The 19,174-nt window shown below is 47.1% G+C and overlaps 1 pseudogene; it reads left to right on the forward strand.

Moving 5' to 3' along the window:
- The first annotated feature begins 11,791 nt into the window (after positions 1 to 11,791).
- On the forward strand, positions 11,792 to 11,968 carry LOC145939193 (U2 spliceosomal RNA; annotated as a pseudogene).
- Positions 11,969 to 19,174: the final 7,206 nt, after the last annotated feature.

Consider the following 19,174-nt stretch of genomic DNA (forward strand, 5'->3'; position numbering starts at 1 on the left):
AGCCGTCGCCCCGTCCCCGTGATTATGGCGGGGGACTTCAACGCCAAATCTGGCGTTTGGGGCTCCCTACGCCAAGATTGGCGGGACGGTGAACTCCTGGAGATGACGGCGAGGTGCGATCTCGCTCCTTGCAATACAGGGAACGAGAACACCTGCGTTAGAATGCGGGGCGGGTCAATTGTGGATCTCACATGGGTAACCCGCTCCGCACAGAGGATGGTTCGTGGGTGGCGGGTGTTGACGGAGGCAGAAACCCTTTCCGATCATCGGTATATAGGGTTCTCCGTCGACGCCTACCCCCACGAAGTCATGGAGCGCCGCCGACTCCGGGAGGCTGCCTCTCACAGGTGGGCCCTACGCAAGATGGACCAGGACGCGTTCCTGTCCACAGTTGAGGCTGTCCTCATGGTCGATGGCGAGGACATGAAGGGGGACCTGGACGAACATCGTGCATGGCTGCAAGACACGATTGAAAAAGCGTGCAACGCAGCCATGCCCAAGGTGACGGCCAGGTTCCCACGGAAGGCATATTGGTGGTCGGAGGAAATCGCCGAGGCCCAGCGATCCTCCGACCACGCAAGAAGGCACCTTCGGCGAAGGAAGCGGTCCGCGCAGACAGACCCCGAGAGCTACGAGGACGCGTGGGACGCGTACCGTCACAGACGGGACGCCCTACGCGTCCTCATAAGGAAGTCAAAAGCCCGGACATGGAAGGAGTTGCTCTCCTCCCTAGATGAGGACCCGTGGAGGCGCCCATACCGGATAGTCTTGAACAAACTGCGGGGCGGGGCGCCTCCGATGACGGAATCTCTCGATCCCCAGTTCGTTAGTCGAGTTGTCGACGCACTATTCCCGCGCAGACAAGAAGAGGTGGACCTGATTCCTGCGCGGGAGTGGGAGTGGGACGATGAGACTATGGGGGTCACGGGAGGAGAGCTCAAGGACGCCGTTAGGAAAATAAAAAAGGGGAAAGCCCCCGGTCCTGACGGCGTCCACGGAAAGGCCTGGGGTTTAGCCCATCGGGGTCTCGCCAAGCCCATGCGGCACTTACACAATGAGTGCTTCCGCATGGGCCGATTCCCACGAGAGTGGAAGGAGGCTAACATCGTCCTCCTTCCCAAGCAGGGCAAGCCGGGGGATTCCCCCTCGGCCTATAGACCAATCTGCCTTTTGGACGAGGCGGGCAAAATCCTCGAAAGGATTATTGCCGATCGCCTCGTCCATCATTTGTCCCGGGAGGGTCCCAATCTTAACAACGATCAATACGGCTTCCGCGCCGGGCGACCATTGACGCGATCTTGCGCGTCCGCTCGATCGCGGAGGCCGTAAAGAGAGGGGGCGGGGTGTTATTAGCGGTATCGTTGGATATCTCCAACGCGTATAACACCCTGCCCTGGAGCCGGGTCGGGGAGGCCCTAACATACCATAGGGTACCCCCGTACCTGGTCACAATCCTCGGGGACTACTTCCGGGATAGGCAATTGGCTTACACGGACGGTAATGCCGAAGAGCGGCACATAAAAATGACATGCGGGGTTCCACAAGGGTCAGTGCTAGGACCCCTAATGTGGAACCTCGCATACGACGTCGTTCTTCGGACGGCCCTGCCCCCCGGCTGTCACGCAGTCTGCTACGCAGACGACACAATCGTGATGGCCGGGGGATCCTCGTGGGAAGAGGCGACTGCGCGAGCCAACCTTGCGGTGGCTCGTGCCGTGCGGCTCATAAGTCAGATTGGGCTCAGGGTGGCGCCCCAGAAAACGGAGGCCGTTTTTGTGCATAACGGCCGCCGTGGAGTGCCGCCAAGAGCCCAAATCTACGTGGAGGACACCCCTGTGGAGGTGGGGACCCAAATTAAATACTTGGGTCTCCACCTCGATGGCAAGTGGAGCTTCGGCGAGCATTTCCGTCGCATAGCCCCGAGAGTAGAGCGGGCAACGATGGCATTTAACCGATTGCTGCCCAATCTCGGGGGCCCAGACGGGAATGTTCGCCGCTTGTACGCCGGCACCGTCCACTCGATGTTTCTGTACGGTGTCCCAGTATGGGCGGAGAGACTAGACCCGCAGAGCAAAAGATGCTTTGCATCAGCTGCAAAAGCGGGTGGCGAACAGAGTCTGCCGGGGGTACCGTATGGTAAGTTGGACGGCTGTGGGGGTGCTCTCTGGGGTACCCACCGTGGAATTGCTCGCCCACATGTACGCCGATGTCTATCGGCGTACACTCGAGTATCAGCGGGCGGGCATTCCAGTCACGGACGGTGTCCGGCGGGCCCTACGGGTCCACACACGGCGGGCGCTGATTCGGGAGTGGGGCGAAAGATTACTCGACCCACGATTACCCGGTCAGCGCACCGTCGGGGCCATCTTGCCCTGTCTAGAAGAATGGCTAGACAGGGCACGCGAGGGTGTCACATATCATATGACCCAGGTGCTCACAGGCCACGAATGTTTTGGCGAGTACCTGGGTCGTATACAGAAGGAGCGCACGGCACGATGCCACCATTGCAACCACGAGCTGGACTCACGCCCAGCACACACTAGCGGAATGTGCTGCCTGGGCGGACAAAAGATCAGAGCTCGTGGTTGCAATGGTTGCATAATTGGGACGGATCTGTCACTGCCCGCAGTAATACGGGCAGTGACAGACAATTATGATGGATGGAAGGCGTTCTCCTCCTTCTGCAGCAACGTCATGCGGAGAGAGAGCGAGAGAGGACGGGTAGGAGACAGAGAGAGATGGAGAGGTGAGAGAGCAGCGAGGATGAGGAGTGGAGCTTGAGGAGGAAGAGGAGGAGGGTGACAAGGAGTAGACAGTCGGGGGCGTTCCCCCCCTCTGCGCCCTTGACCGTGGGCTCACCTGCGGTCGGGATGCGGCGGGGGGGGCGTCCTCTTAACACCCGTATCCAGTCAGGATGCTGGATGAGGTCACCAGGTGGGAGACGGAGACACTTAAGTCCTCAGATCCCCCCGGTGATCTCTCGGGAAATCGGGGGTTGGGCTGAGGTGGTCGCGCCTTTCTAATTGCGTATTTTGTATTGGCGAAAATCTTTCTCGTTTTTGCATCCGACTCGCACGGAGCAAGAGTATATTCTAGAGTGATATTTTAGAGTGTCGTTGTCGTACATCCCGGCAACCTAATATTATTCGCTATTGTTGTTTGCAATCCCGCAGTTGTTGTCGTTCTTTAAGTGCTAATCGATTTGCCAGTTTAATATTGATTAGCGTTATTACGGTATTTTTTTTTATATATTTTAATTGTAATTACGGATAACAATTTTTATGTTACTTTACTTTTCTTTATTGGTTTCTGTTCTATTAATGATTCTATTGTTCAACTAATTTTCTTTATTCTATTTTTGTAATTTTCTATTATTATTTTGTTAACTTTACCTCGCGTTTTTTATTTGATCTAAGTGTCTCGTTACGTAAAATTATCGGTCTTGTTCTTGTCTTCTCTCGCGCTTTTTAATATTTTTGGTTAGAATAATTTCGCGGCAACTCCACCCTGTCTCTTTACCATTAAGAAAGCTAATCGGCCCGTAGCTGAATTCTCGGCCAAAATTTTGCGTTCGATTGGTTTCTCGCGGATTGACGCGTGAAAGATCGCGTCTGGCGCACAGAAATTTCGCGTATCTCTCGGCTCGTGTTCTGCTGCGGCACGCGCGGAACAACCTACATCCTACATTTCTTACGCACGTTCATCAAACTCCTTTTTTGCTGACGGCAACTCCTTTGCTTCGTTTCTTTTATTATTAAGAGAAAATTCCGTCACAATTTATAAAAGAAATAGTAAAATGACAGCGTAACAAGAAGTAGTTATTATTATGAAACAAATAGTAAAATAGTAGCATAACAAATAAGTAGTTACGAATCTATTTTGTAGTATACATGGTCAGAATAGTATTCAGATTAATTAATATACCACATAAGGTGGCAATAGTGAAACATCGTAATCACACAAAATGTAAAGTATAATATAAATCCTTCCTTTAAAATTAGTATATGTTTTGATTCGTTCGGTAAGATTCATGTGTCATAATATTATTTATAAGTGTATATTAATAAACAATACAATCCATTAACACGGCCAATTAAAACGAGCCACCATAATCTTAAATTATTTAATTGTTAAATCATTGGTAAAATACAAACGTTTCGAGCTATACTAAGTCTTCTTCAGTAAACTATCTTAATTTAAAATCAACTGATTTGAAACATTGAAGAATTAAAAATCAAGCTCGAAGCAAGAAACGCAAATGTTATAAAGTTGACGGAGTAATTTGGACGCATCCTTAAACTATTTTTCGCAAACATGACTAATATCTGTTTTAATCGTTGTTAAAACGACATTAAATTGGTCACCGTACATTCCTTCAGTTTTGAACATTATTCGTTGAAACGACAGTCCTTCTGAGTATGCCAGTATCAATCCAATTCAATCAATTATCACACTAATACAAATGAAATACGTTATAAGTACCTATGCAATATAAAATCCAGTTCATAACACTTACAAAATCTCTTTGTCGTAATTTTAAGGCTTCTGCTTATTAGTATAACTTGATCATAACTGATAATTTGTGTCAAGTGAAAGGTTGGAGCAAGTCGTTTATCAATAATAAAAAACAATGTAAAGACCTATTTCAATTTGCCAACTCATCCAGTATATCAAAATAAGCGTCATCCAACAATTCGGTGTCTGTATTGTTGTTGATATCATGTTTTTGTTCTTTAATGTGTAACATTTCAGAAATAAGTCTCTTGTGATAATTAATCTCAGTGTCAAGAATTTTAACGTTATCCCAATCAAAATTATGTTGTTTTTTTATTATGTGTTCAGTAACCACCGAATGTTTAGATGAATCTAATTTTATGTTATTTGCATGCTCTTTTATTCTGGTGCGTAATTGTCTTTTGGTTTGCCCCACATAAGAGGCGTCGCATTCCTTGCAATTTATCCTATAGATGACATTATTATTATTATTATAATTATTTTTATCTTTTTGACCTTTGATAAATTTACCTAGATTGTTCAAACAACGGTAACCCACAGTAAGATCTGATTTCTTGATTGTCGTTGCAACCGATTCCGAGATGTTATTAATGTATGAGATAACAAAAAACTTTTTGTTATCTTCTTTATTTATTTTTTCCTTAAGTTTATTATTCATTATGGTTTTTATTCTACGATTGACTTCTTTGAATATCAAATTTAAAGGGTAACCATTATCTAGCAATATTTTAATGCACTGTTCCAAATTCTTTTTATGGTACAAAGGCACCTTTTTATGGGACAATAGCATCGCTCTATCTATGAGGTTGTAAATCGTTCCAATCTTATGACATAACGGATGATTAGATAAAAAAGATAACATTCTACCTGAGAAAGTTAATTTTTGGAACCAGTCTATGTATATGGTGTTGTCAACAACTTTAATATTTAAATCTAAAAAGGAGATGCTTCTTTCAACCTCATATTCGACAGTGAATTGTAGTCGTTCATGATATTTGTTAAATTTCTCCAAAATATTGTCAATCTCGCTCTTGGGCGCCACCATAAAAATGTCATCAACATATCTATGGTAAATTGCAATGTCTGTGTCTATCGTATTAAGAATAGATTCCTCTAAATCTTGCATTACCATATCAGCAATTATGGGAGATAACGGTGAACCCATGGGGATACCGAAAACTTGTTTATAAGTAATGCCATTAAATGTAAAATAAGTTAGGTAAGACAATACATACTTAATAATTGAGAAAAATTCATTTTTCGGAATCGAAGTGTGGGTATTGATAAAATTCCACCTATTGCTAATACTTTCTATTGCAAGATTTATCGGAATGTTTGTAAATAGTGAAATTGTGTCAAGCGAAATTAAAATCTCTGACTTGTCTATTGTTTTGCCAGATAGTGTGCTGTACAATTCAAAACTATTATTTACGTGACTTTTGATCGTAGGAATGCTTTTAGTTAAAATTTTGTGTAAGTATGTGGCAGTCGGATATAACGCTGTATTAATGGACGAGACAATGATCCTGAAGGGAGTATTCTCTTTGTGAATTTTTGGGAGCCCATAGGCTTTGGGAAGGAGAGAGTCACTAGCTCTTAATGAATAGTATTCTTTATTGGAGATGAATTCATTCTTTAACCATTTTTTGAGATGCCCATTTAATTCCCTTTCTAATTTGGAGATAGGATTGCGTTTAATAATAGCGTACGTGTTATTGTCTTTGAGTAAATCTTCCATTTTTCCTATGTAATGTTCTTTGGTCATAGCGACTGTCACGTTACCCTTGTCTGCTCTTGTGAAAAGCATGTCCGGATTGTCCTAGCAAAATTTAACAGTGTGTTTGTAATTATTAAATAATGTGACGTGTGTTGAATTTATTTTATTTTTTTATGTAAAAAATCCGAAAGTTGTGGGACAATATTATTTCGTAATATCGTTAAGTTTTTTATGGTAGATCTCTTTGAATTCCCCTCTAAATCCTAAATGAATTCATGTATTGCCACCTTCTTATTACTGCTAATAGGCATGCAGAATTTATTACCAAATTGCAATAGGTTGGTTACATTGGTAGGAATTGGAGTTTCAGATAAATTCATGAACCATTTGTTGTTAGTTTCCATTATCCGATTTTTCATGAAATCCATTAGGGAGAATAACCGTGTTTATTATAGTGTTGTTAGACTCATTATTTATGTTCTTTCCTAATTGAGTTGTGTTGTTTGTAATAGTGTAACAAAATTCGATCGGTTTGATGTTTTTAATATAGTCAACTTGTTTTTTATGGATTAACCAATTGAATTTATTTTTATGTGTGTTATGTGTCCTGAATTTTAAACTATCAAACGATATAATGTGATGTTTATAAATTTCTCTCCATATGTGTATTGGAAGTTTGGATGTTAATATACGTGAGATTTTTAAAAGATTTACATGTAATGAATTGATTATTCTATACAGATCTCCAATCTCAATGTTCAAAATATGTTTTTTGAATCTATAAAGCACACCTTCTAGTTTTCTCTTAGATCTCAAGTGGTATAAACTAAACCGATCATTACATAAATTCGCTAAATGGTTTGGAAAAATGTCGAAAAATTTACATTGTTTTAAAAATTTTAATTTAGCCTTGATATATTAATAAACCTCATCATAGTTTTCGTTATGAGGCAACAAAATATTGAATAAAAATATGTGAATAAATTTTGTGTTAAATTGAAAGAAAACGCCACAAAAATAACGATAGAAGTTAAAAAAAGTATTTGGCAATCATGTTTTATCATATGCTTATTCAACAAATGATTTTGGAAGATCGCGAAACGGTTAAAGATAAATTGCACGCTAATAAAAACCTAAGTACGTGATAAAGCATGAACACCAAATATATGAAATCTGATGAGATGAAAATAATCTCAATGTCTGACTCGCGTATAGATACGGAGTGCCTCGCTGTCACTGTGCGTAAATTTGGCGCGAGACACTACCGTGTCGCCTAATGTTACTTTGTTTTCATGTAAAATATATAATATTTTATATAAGTACAATAAAAATAAATGCTTTGCTTTACAGATATGACAATATGCCACGCAGGATTGCCGTGCCACCAGAAGAGAGCATCCCAGTTGTCAAAAAATGTATGCAACAATTTCAAATTGAACACTTACCCCCCCCCCTCCCAGCCTGGTCAGCGAAAGTATGGAGGGAAATATCTGTTGCGTTAGGCAGAAAATGGAGTTCCGCAACTTGTTATACAAATGTGTGCAGCGACCGGAACTCCATCCTCAGTATAGCCAGACGGGAAATGGGTATGTTCATCGAACTTCTGCACACAGGACGTGAAAACGTTTGCCACGCGACAAGAGGCGACGCGGTAGCCAATCAACGTACCGCTTTTTAACGATTAGTAAGAGCTGTAAGTTTATTACCGCCTCATTTCTTGCCGCGCGGCAAGCGTTTCCGCATCCTGTATGCAGAAGCCCATACTGTCAAAATTAGACCAGAATAATAATTCAAACATAGAAAGATCTATATGAGATCTGGAAAGTTTGATAGCGACGAGTCATACTCTGAATTGAGTAATAATGAAAATCGTTTGTTGGATACGTTTGATTTGAGCCTAACTGAGCAACAGTGGAATGACATTAAGCCTGATATTATTGAGGGCAGTTTGAAAGCAAAATTAAAGTAAAAAATATAGACAAACAAAATTGCCATTTTATTTTTCAAACAATACCTACTTCCGTGCGCATTCGTGTTTAAACGAGCTGAAGAAATTTTATCTCAGAACGATATATGTATATACTATATATAATCAAAATAACGATCGTGTAAATCCAAGAAGTGCTGTAACATTTTTCGGAGATATGCTAAAAACAATTTGGAGTTGAGAGAATTTAAGAATTCAAATTACAACACAAGATACTGAAAATCACGAAGCAGTCAAACGACCTTTGAAGCAAACGACGAAAAAAAGTAAAAGAAACTCAAAGCAGAAGGGTCTTCTGAGTGGCGAAAAAGGTAAGGGAGATCATGTGGCCTAATGAAACCGAACCACTCATTTTGCCAGTGGCGATGTACTTTGGCAAGCACATAAAAAGGGAGTTAACGCAGAGCTCGGAATAAAAGAAAATGGCCGAAATCTCGTTCGAATGACAAAGGAAATGTTATTGATACCCAAGTATATTGGATTAATACACGATATCGGATCTCTACCGTTTCATATTTGTTCAAGCAGTATTCAAACCATTACTCAATTCCATTCATATAAAGAATAAACAAGCTGTTAAACAAGAAGTCACTTATAAGTAGGGCCCGGATGTGCGGGCGATTTCTCGGGTTGCGCGCGGAGCACCGCTGTGTGCAAGTGAGGTAGCAACATTTCTCGAGGAGACACGACGCCCGCCGAAATTTATATTGCTGTAAGAAATACTTTGTGATAATATTCCCGAATCAGGATAGTTTATAAATTGAAAGGTTTATTACTAAAGAAAGCAGAGATACATTTTAATGGATTAATATTTAATTTGTATTCGACTCAACTGAGTCGATACTGTAAAAGTTTTACAAAAGAAAAGAATAGATAAGAAAAGATGTACAAATCCAATATAAAGATAATAGTTTCAAATTGAACAATAGGTTCGAAATATCCGGAACGAATGCGAAGTATCGGCCAAACGAACAAAGTTCTCAAAAACGCGATCTTGCCTAAATTCCCGAAAATATATTTCAATTGCTTATAACTGCCGTAAATCGAGTGTGTGTCGATGTCGATCCGCGCTCTTCGTATCCTCGCGCCAGGGCGCGAGAGCCGTCGATCGGTGGGAGTAGAGCCGGGGACCAGGTGGGGGTCTGGAGCAGTAGTGTAGCTTTTTTAAGTAAATTGCGGCTCCAGAAAAATCCCTCACAGCTCGACCAGCCTAACGTCCACATTCGTCCCGGATGTATATGGAGATGATTCCAATATTCCTTTTTTTTTTTTTTTTTTTTGAGAGAGAGAATTATCTCATTCTCTTTCCTAAAACACAAATATAATTTTTGTTTCAAGGTTGTCTTAACACTTAATAATAAAAGTTAATATATACATATATATGACGTTTAAAATAATTAATTCTAATTTCGGTATTTATTATATAGTGTCTATGAACACTTCTAACTACTACAAATGTACGCTGCAAATTTTATTCATCGGCCGAATTAATGACGGGTTTTATCCACAGTTTTAATTTGTCTGATGATAATATAGTGTTGTACGGCTTTTGAGTAATATTAAAACCGGGGATATCCGTAATCACGTAACGATTCTTGTTTAGAACTTTGGTGACTTGGTAAGGTCCTTTATATTTTGCCTTTGTCTTTTGACTAACTCCTATTTTTGGTCGGAGATCTCTGACTAAGACTAAATCACCTTGACTATAGCTTGTCGGTTTGCGATGATGTTTATCATAATACATTTTATTATATTGTCTCAAATTTTCATTTGCCTGAAGGGCAATATCTCGAGACTTATCTCTTTGTTCGACAATATCGTTTTGTATATCTAACCAAGCATCGAGAAATTTTTTAAGTTCTTTGTCTTCGTGACCGTGCTGGTCGTATCCAAATAACAGCTTCGACGGAGTTTTTTACCGATGAGTTGACAGTATTATTTACCACGTATTGAATTTTATCGACCTTGTCTTTCTAATCCGTAGGAGTTTCAATAATCTTTGTTAGGCTACTTTTAAGAAATTGATTTATTCTTTCTATTATTCCATTGGCCCAAGGTGATCCGACGGCCACCTTGTGGAATATTATGTTTAAATTGTCTAAAAAAGTAGTAAATTCGTTTGAGGTAAACGCGGATCCTCGATCCGAGACTAATTTTATCGGCTTCCCGAAAATATTAAATAATAATTTTAATTTCTCGCAAGCTTCTTTCGCGTTCGTCGTTTTCGTCGCGAATAAAAACGTGTACCGCGAAAAAGCGTCTATTACCGCGAAAATATATTTATATTCGTCTAGCGTCTCTTGTAGCGGGCCGAAATGATCGATATGAATAATTTCAAACGGTTTCTCCGCTGCTTTATCTATCTGAGACTCGCCTTCGAATCTATTCACCGAGGAATTAGCCAAAAGACAAACGAGACAATTATCAATATAGTCTCTCACTCGTTTCCTCAGCGATGGAAACCAATAAGTCGGGAGAATGCCTTGCACAGTTTTTTCTAAGCCGCAATGGGCCATTTCGTCGTGATACGTCCTAATAATATTCGTGACCATCGATTCTGGTACTGCAAACCGAGAACGATCGGGCGCTTTTCTATATACAAGCCCGTCAATGAGCTCGAATTTCTTGCTGTCCGCGTATTCTAATTCTCGGGCTATCTGTTTCAAACGCGAATCTTCTAATTGTCGAAATTCAAGTTGCCTTTCGAGGGGCAACATTTCTACCAAAAATACCTGACGGTTCAATGCATCCACATGAGTCATGCGTTTTCCGGGACGGTGTTCTACTTTAAATCGATAATTTTGTAGCACCAAAGTCCATCGGGCGATTCGCGGATTCAGGTTTGCTTTATTTATCGCGTATACAAGCGCGTTGCAATCTGTTATTACAGTGAAATCTAATCCGTAAAAATATATATGAAAACGTTCTATTGCCCTAACAATCGCAAGCATTTCGAGTTCGAAGCTATGGTAATTAGCTTCCGCTTTATTAGTCGCTTGACTAAAATACGCAATAGGGGACCATTTACCGTCGCATTGTCGCTGTAATAAAAGGAGAGCGCGAGAGCTGATGCAGCGAAGGAGAGCGCGCCTATTTATTTTTATTTATTTTGCGACTGTGCTTATTATTTTTATTTTTATTTATTTATATACTGTGTATGCGATCCTTAATGTGCATGAATGTGTTTGCGTGGATGTGTGTGGGCTCCGTGAATGAATGTTAAGAGTGAATTGTTCGCGTGACATATTTTAATTATTCGCCGCGTGTCCGCCCTCGGACTTCTTAGTAGCTGACCATTGCGTGTGTGGGTGTTTTTGCGTGGACCGGGGGTGGATATTATGCATGCGCTGTTGGATGATCGTCGCCCCGGTCAGTCAGCCGGGGCGACGATTTTTATTTAACTTAACTCGTGAGATTGGGGGGGCCTAGGCCCCCTCAATGCTATATTGCATGGTGCCCAGTGGCGGGGGGGGGGCTATTGTCCCCCGCCAATGAAATTACCAATGCACGCGGCTTTAAAGCCACCATATTGTATTACACCCTGGGGGGGCTTGCCCCTCCGGGGAACATTAATTGATTCAAATAAAAGGCTTTAATCTGTTCTTATCAGCTTAATATCTGATACAATCCCCATAGGGGATTCAGAATATTAAACTGATTTTTGGAACCGGGCGGGTGACCGGAGCTTGCTCCGACTCTGCCGCGGGTCGGCCTGACATTACAGTACCGTCAGGAACGGCCTAATGAGTTAACCTAAAAATAATTAGTATTATTGTGGTGGCTCATTAGCGGTGGACACCCGTATTGCACTCCGGCCTCCGAGGATCAGCGGCGTGTTCGGGCGGTATAGTGTCGTGCGAAGAGAGCCGAAGGCCGGGATTTGCTTTTATTAATTGACCATTGTGTGTCGAGAGTGCGTGTTCGCGTTTTTTCGTTACCCGGCCGCGAAGTGAGCATCGAGTGTCGCGACCGCGGGTGCCCTGGGAGTCCGTGTGCCGCGTGGACGTGCGGTGCATTTGGGGTTAGGGAGCGCGGGTGCGGCGTGCGTGTGTAGTGTGTCGCGTTCCGACGGATCGACGTGGAAGCGAGGCGGGTGACGAGATCCATGCGGAAAGATGCACCGCGGGGGTCGCGCGTTCCAGCCGCGTCGTCCAGGAGGACGACGCGCGCGACACGACCGATGACGACCACCTCTGTCGGCCCCGCGGTGCGCAATCTGGACGCTGCGCTTTCGGCGTCGCGAGGCTCGGGGGGGGGTGGCGCGGGGACCGACAAGGACGTCGCCCCTGCAGCGTGGGAACACGCCCCCCCCCCGGGGACCCCTGGCTCGCCGTGTATACTATGCGGCAGCCCTGCGGGGGTCTCCCTCATGACCACGCCACCGGCATTGCCCGCGACGTCGATGCCTGCCATCCTGACGACGGCGATGGTGACGACGACGACGTGCGGGTCCCCCGTCATGTCGACGGGGGTCCCCGCAAGGAGACGGAGCACTCCGCTCCGTTCTCCGAACCTCCCGACAATCGAGGAGGTACCGTCGCCGTGCATGCGGACGCGCCCCGAGGAGGAGAGGACTCCCACGGCATCCGGGGAGATGGAGCGGCGGTATCCGGCGGCAACGGCGCTGGACTCGGAGAGGGATGAGGGGGCTTCGCGGGATGGGCCGTGGAGGGTGAGCCTGGGGAGAAGGGCGAGGCGTCGGATCGGCGACGACTCCTCGGATGAGGACAGTCCGGCGGCGGCGGGGCCGCGGGTGGTGCCCGGTCCCCCGCCACAAACGCCGGCGAATATTGTAAGACCATGCTCGGTGGTTTTACAAAAAACACTAATCAAATCCATTACAGGTGTTCGAGTCGCGGGAGCTGCACCGCGGAGGGACGACGCGGAGGGAGCCTCGGGTGGCTGCAGCGGGAACATCAGAGCTGGACATCCGAGTGCTCGCGAGGATGCCCGCGGGGTGACCCGACGGCGGGGAGCAGCGCCTGCGACCGGCTGCACCGGAGCGAGCGGGAAGTCACCGCCGGAGTCCATTGTGCGCGGAAGCGGGGTGCACCGTCGAGGTGGAGGTCCGCGGCGTGTCGGGATGGCGCCTGGCCGGCCGTCCGACGATCGACCGGCGCCTGCGGCTGCCGCGAGGCTGGTCGCCCGTGATGAGCTGGTTGGGCGGGCCGACACCGTCGCCTCGATTGCGGACCTGGAGGAGTTCGCGGCCTCGGTCGCGAACTTCTTCGGGGAGGATGCAGCGAGAGTGACCGGTGGCGATGCGCTCGACGCCCGCGACCGCCCTGGTCGGTCGCGTGGGGCGCGGGCGCGGCGTGGCGAGGGGGTTTGCCCGGCGCGGGGAGTCGCCAGCGTTAGCGGGGGGCCGGCGCGGGCCGGTCGGGAGAAGGACGCGAGGACTGGGTGCGTGAAGCCACCCGCTGGCCATACAGGCGCTGTACAGAACGAACCGACGCAAGGCGGTCCGAGAAGTGCTATCTGGACCTGCCGACTTCTGCCAGGTGCCGAGTCGACAGGTCCAGGAGTACTTTGAACGACTGTACCGCGGAGGGGAGGATCTGGGCGGCGCCGCCGTGGAGGTGGAGCGCGCTGACCCCTCGAGCCAGGAGGAGGATGCTGCGTTCCTGATGGATCCGTTCACGGAGCGAGAGATGGATCGTCGGCTCCGGCGCATGACGAACTCTGCGCCGGGGCCTGACGGTATCGCCTACTGTGACCTCCGTGCGGCGGATCCCGGGACGCGGCTCCTCACCTCCATGTTCAACACCTGCTATAGGCTCGAGGCAGTCCCGGCGTCCTGGAAGACCTCCAATACCGTTCTCCTGTACAAAAAAGGGGATCGGGAATCCCTGGAGAACTGGCGTCCTGTCGCGCTGGGGGACACGGCCCCCAAGCTATTCGCCGCGCTCGTCGCCGACCGTTTGACTGACTGGGCGGTCAATAATCGAAAATTATGTCCGGCACAGAAGGGATTCCTGCGGGACGAGAGGTGCTACGAGCACAACTTTGTTCTACAGGAGATCCTGACTGATGCGCGGAGGACTCGGCGGCAGGCGGTCGTCGCGTGGCTGGACCTTTCCAATGCGTTTGGCTCGATCCCGCACGCGGCGATCCGCCGCGCTCTCGTTCGCTCCGGGGCGCCGGGGGGGATCCGGAGTATATGGGATTCCATGTACGACGGGTGCTCCACGCGGGTGCGGACCGCCGGGGGTTACACCGCGCCTGTCTCGATTCGCTCGGGGGTTCGGCAGGGTTGTCCGCTGAGCCCGATCATATTCGATCTCGCCATCGACCCGGTGCTGCGCGCAGTCGCCGGTGTCGATGCGGGGTATGATATATTGGGCTTACGCCGCAATATTTTGGCGTACGTGGACGACCTGGCGATCGTTGCCGATTCCCCTGAGGGAATGTGGCGGCTCCTGGCCGCCGCGGAGGGTGCGGCTTCGTGGGGTTGCGATTCAACCCTGCCAAATGTGCCACCCTGCACATTGGGGCGGGGGCGGGCGGCAGGATCCTACCGACGGAGTTCGCCATCCAGGGACAGCCCGTTCATCACCTGGCGAACGGTGACCCGTATCAACATCTTGGCGTGCCGACCGGCTTCGCGGTTGACGCGACGCCATTCCGGACCATCGGCAGCCTCCTCGAGGATCTTCGGGCGGTGGACCGATCCCTCCTCGCCCCGTGGCAGAAGGTGGAGACCGCGGCTTCGAACATCTTGCCGCGGATGGACTTCTTGCTGCGGGGTGCGGCCATAGAGAAGCGTCCGCTGAAGACCGCGGACCTGCAGATACGCAGGACGGCCAAGGCCTGGCTCAATCTCCCGCAGAGAACAAGCGCGGAGGTGGTCTACCTCCCCCCCAGCCGGGGGGCTGTGGACTGCTTCCGCTGGCCGACCTCGCGGACATCCTGTCCGTCGCGCATGCTTTCCGTATGCTTACGACTAGCTGCGAGACGGTCAGGGGGCTCGCGTGGTCGTCTCTGAGGGGGGTGGTAGCCAGGCGCATTGGCCAACCACCGACCAACGTGGATATCGCGAATTTCCTCTCGGGTTTGCTTGAGGGGAGGCTACGCGATGGAGGAGAGCGCTCGTTGTGGTCGAGGGCTCGGAACGCTGCCCGGAGGCAGTCCGACAGGTTGTCGCTACGATGGGAGTGGTGTGCGCCGACCGAGGAGCTGGTCCTGGTATGCCGTGGATCCGGGGGCGCGACGGTGAGGATACCGCCTGGGGCCCGTGCCTAGGTGGTGACCCGTTTGCGCTCTGCTGTGGCGGCGTGGTACGAGACCACCCTCCTCCGCAAGCCCGACCAAGGGAAGGTGTACGAGGTGTCATCGCGTGCCGGGGTGAGCAATCACTTCGTCCGCGGTGGCAGCTTCACCCGCTTCGCCGACTGGAGATTCGTCCACAGGGCACGTCTGGACGTCCTCCCGCTAAACGGCGCTCGCCGTTGGGGGGAGGGTGACCGGAGGTGTCGGCGATACAGTGGAGCAGTCGAGACTCTTCCCCATGTGTTGGGGCACTGCGGGGTTCACGCCGCCGCGATACAGCAGAGGCACGATGCCGTCCTGCACCGCCTCTGAAGGGCTTGCCGCTTGCCGGGGGATAAGTGGGTCAACCGGCGTGTCGAGGGCGTCGACGGGGAACTTGGGGAGCTACGGCCCGACCTTGTGGTTAGGCACGAGCCCTCCAAGAGTGTCGTCATATGCGACGTCACGGTCCCCTTTGAAAATCGGCTGGAGGCGTTCTATGAGGCTAGGGTGAGGAAGGTTGAAAAGTACTCACCTCTAGCGGAGGAGCTCCAGCGGAGAGGATACCGGGTCGTCGTGACGACCTTCGTCGTCGGCGCGTTCGGCTCATGGGATCCGATCAATGAGGCGGTGCTCCGAGAACTGCGCGTGACCAACGCGTACGCCTCGTTGATGCGCCGCCTCATTGTATCGGATACTATTCGCTGGTCGAGGGACATCTACGTGGAGCACGTGTCCGGTGTGCGCCAGTATGCTGCTCCCTCCCGTTCCTCCGCGAATGGGGTTCTCGCGACTCCGCCGCGAGCGATTCGCCGGCGTTGGCCCGTCGGCTGATGATCGTGACACTCCGCATACATGCGAGAATGAATGTCGCGTGTCTTGCCCACATCAGTAAGCTTGCTCGCGCTTATTTATTTATTTTATTTTCTGCGACTGTGTATGCTTATTTATTTATTTCTGATTATTTATTTTTCAATATTATGTTTATTTCTATCCACCTATTTATATGCGATTTAATGTCCATGAATGGGGAATGCGCTTGCGTGGATGTGTGTGGGCTCCGTGAATGAATGTCAAGAGTGAATTGTTCGCGTGACATATTTTAATTATTCGCCGCGTGTCCGCCCTCGGACTTCTTATTAGCTGACCATTGCGTGTGTGGGTGTTTTTGTGTTGACCGGGGGCGGATATTATGCATGCGCTGTTGGATGATCGTCGCCCCGGTCAGTCAGCCGGGGCGACGATTTTTATTTAACTTAACTCGTGAGATTGGGGGGGCCTAGGCCACCTCAATGCTATATTGCATGGTGCCCAGTGGCGGGGGGGGGGCTATTGTCCCCCGCCAATGAAATTACCAATGCACGCGGCTTTAAAGCCACCATATTGTATCATACCCTGGGGAGGCTTGACCCTCCGGGGAACATTAATTGATTCAAATAAAAGGCTTTATCTTTTGTCATAACATTCTTTTTACTAGTCTGCAGTGCAAAGATCACATATCGCGGCTTTTCCAGCTGAGAGGCGGTTTTCACAGTCCACGAATGCTTGATCGTACTATGTAACAGCGGAAATTCGTACAGATCCCAAGAGCGAAAACTCATGTTTAAGAATCGCCCGCTTTCCAATGCTCGTAACAAGGATAGTTTATTGATTTCGTTCAATATTACATGTGGCATACGCCATTGTATCTTGATCAATTCAATATCAGCTTCCGCACGTCCATACAGACAATTGTTGTCGTTGCGCGAACGTATCAAAATTAATTCATGGCGAGCGTTAATCACAACTTGCTTGTAATCTTCGCAAAATCCCAACAGCATGTTGAGCGGTACGCAAAAGTTAAATATGCAACTATCACCACATGATCCATTATGCGTAATATCCCACCCGGCATTCTTCAAGATTTTACTTCTCTCGGTAGTTAAAGAGACATAATTTTGCAACGTTGAAGTTATTCCAACGTTTCTGTTGCGATTAATCTCCACACCATCGAGTTCATATATCGAATTTCATCAAACATGAACACAACGCAGTTATTTGCCAATACCAGCGTTTCATTGCATCTATTTTAGATACCGTCAACTTTCCCTCAACATACAGAAAGCTTTCGCACGGTAACGTGTACAAATCTTGGTGGTGTATAGGTATCCGTATCTCATCGCTATGTTCAAGCGATGAGTTGGCGTATGGATTGTACGTATGTGTCTCAACCTTGACGATACGATCATCAAAGACTGGCTCACCACCAATATTCAAAATATCAATCATCTTTCCGTACGATGAATCCCAATAATTTTAAAAATTCGCGATTCAATGCGCTAAGTTTCTTTTTAGTGTAACGAGATCTCTAATTATTGTCGCTCACTGCAGCCGCCGCAGCTGCTCTCGCAAAAGTATTGTCCCTCGTAAAATTATTATCTCTCACTTGCTCCGTATCATTTAGCAGGAGCATCACACGCTAATTTTGTCGACGCCGTACGTGCAATCTTACAGTAACTTCCTCTCCTCGAAAATCCAGCAATCGTCCTTCTTGATCAACAATGCGTATCGTTAAGTCAGTAATGCTCCGTACGACGATCGGGAGATAAATGATCTGTGCAGGCGTTTCCGATCTTATATCCTGGCGGCACGCTCGGTGAAAATTCATGTATCATGTGTACGCGCTTGTCATTACTGTACGCACCAGTAGTGACGCTACATTCTATACGGATAATATTCACGCTAATAATATTTATAGGTAAATCCGAATCATGCCATTTGTGAGGTTGCAATACACGATTCGACGAGAATCTCAACAGCGATCCTATGCTGTCTGGTTTACTAAAATTTATTCTATAGATGCATTTGATTTCGCTGTTTAGAGTATTATGATTGGCGCTAAGCACTATTGCATCTTCATTCTGCTCTTTATTGGAAGGATATTGTGAAATTGCACGTCTCAGATACTCATCTATAGCTTGTATTTCATATGATCCCTCGGGTATCGTAATTTCCTTGTCATCGTTATCAAAGTAAACTTTATTATTCTTAGAATTTACATTCGGTATCGTATGATAAGTTTCAAAATCTGTTAAACCGAGCTCATAATTCACCATTCGATAAATCTATAGCTGGAAAGTAGCTTACAGCGAGAACGCTACTTTTACCAGTCAACGTTAGTGTTAGCGACATGTTGTCAACTGAATCGTGATGATGGATTGACAGGCTTTATATCAGTCGTTTGAAGAAATCGTAAACACAATTGTCCACAATTATTCTGATTATAATTTTGATAGGATGTGTGATTGTATTCAATTTTCGTAACATTTCAATATTGCACCAATTCTTTGGGTGGTTGAAGATTGCCAAAACTATCGAAATATATTGCTCGATTTCCTCTCTTTACATATGCTACCCAATGGGTACCGGAACCATCAACGTCATCCAAATTTACAATACCGCTTTCATTTTGTCGTATACCGCTTATCGGTAAATTATTGCGCATGAAAACACCTCTAAAGAATGGTATACGCATACGTCTTGCCAGTTGTTGCAATTGTACATTAGTTGTTACACTCACAGGCATTTTTAGCGTTTTTTTTACGTTTTTTTTTCTTAGTTGAGAATCCCTGTCCACGCTTGTATGGAGCGAGATAAACTCCACGACCTTCCATAGCGCGATTATGACGTTGCATTTCTTCAAGCTGACGTTGCGCAGCCTTGCTATC

This window comes from Prenolepis imparis, unplaced genomic scaffold (genome assembly GCF_030444845.1).
Source record: "Prenolepis imparis isolate NDT839.2.m4 unplaced genomic scaffold, iyPreImpa1.0 SCAF_7, whole genome shotgun sequence".
In the NCBI taxonomy this organism is placed as follows: domain Eukaryota; kingdom Metazoa; phylum Arthropoda; class Insecta; order Hymenoptera; family Formicidae; genus Prenolepis; species Prenolepis imparis.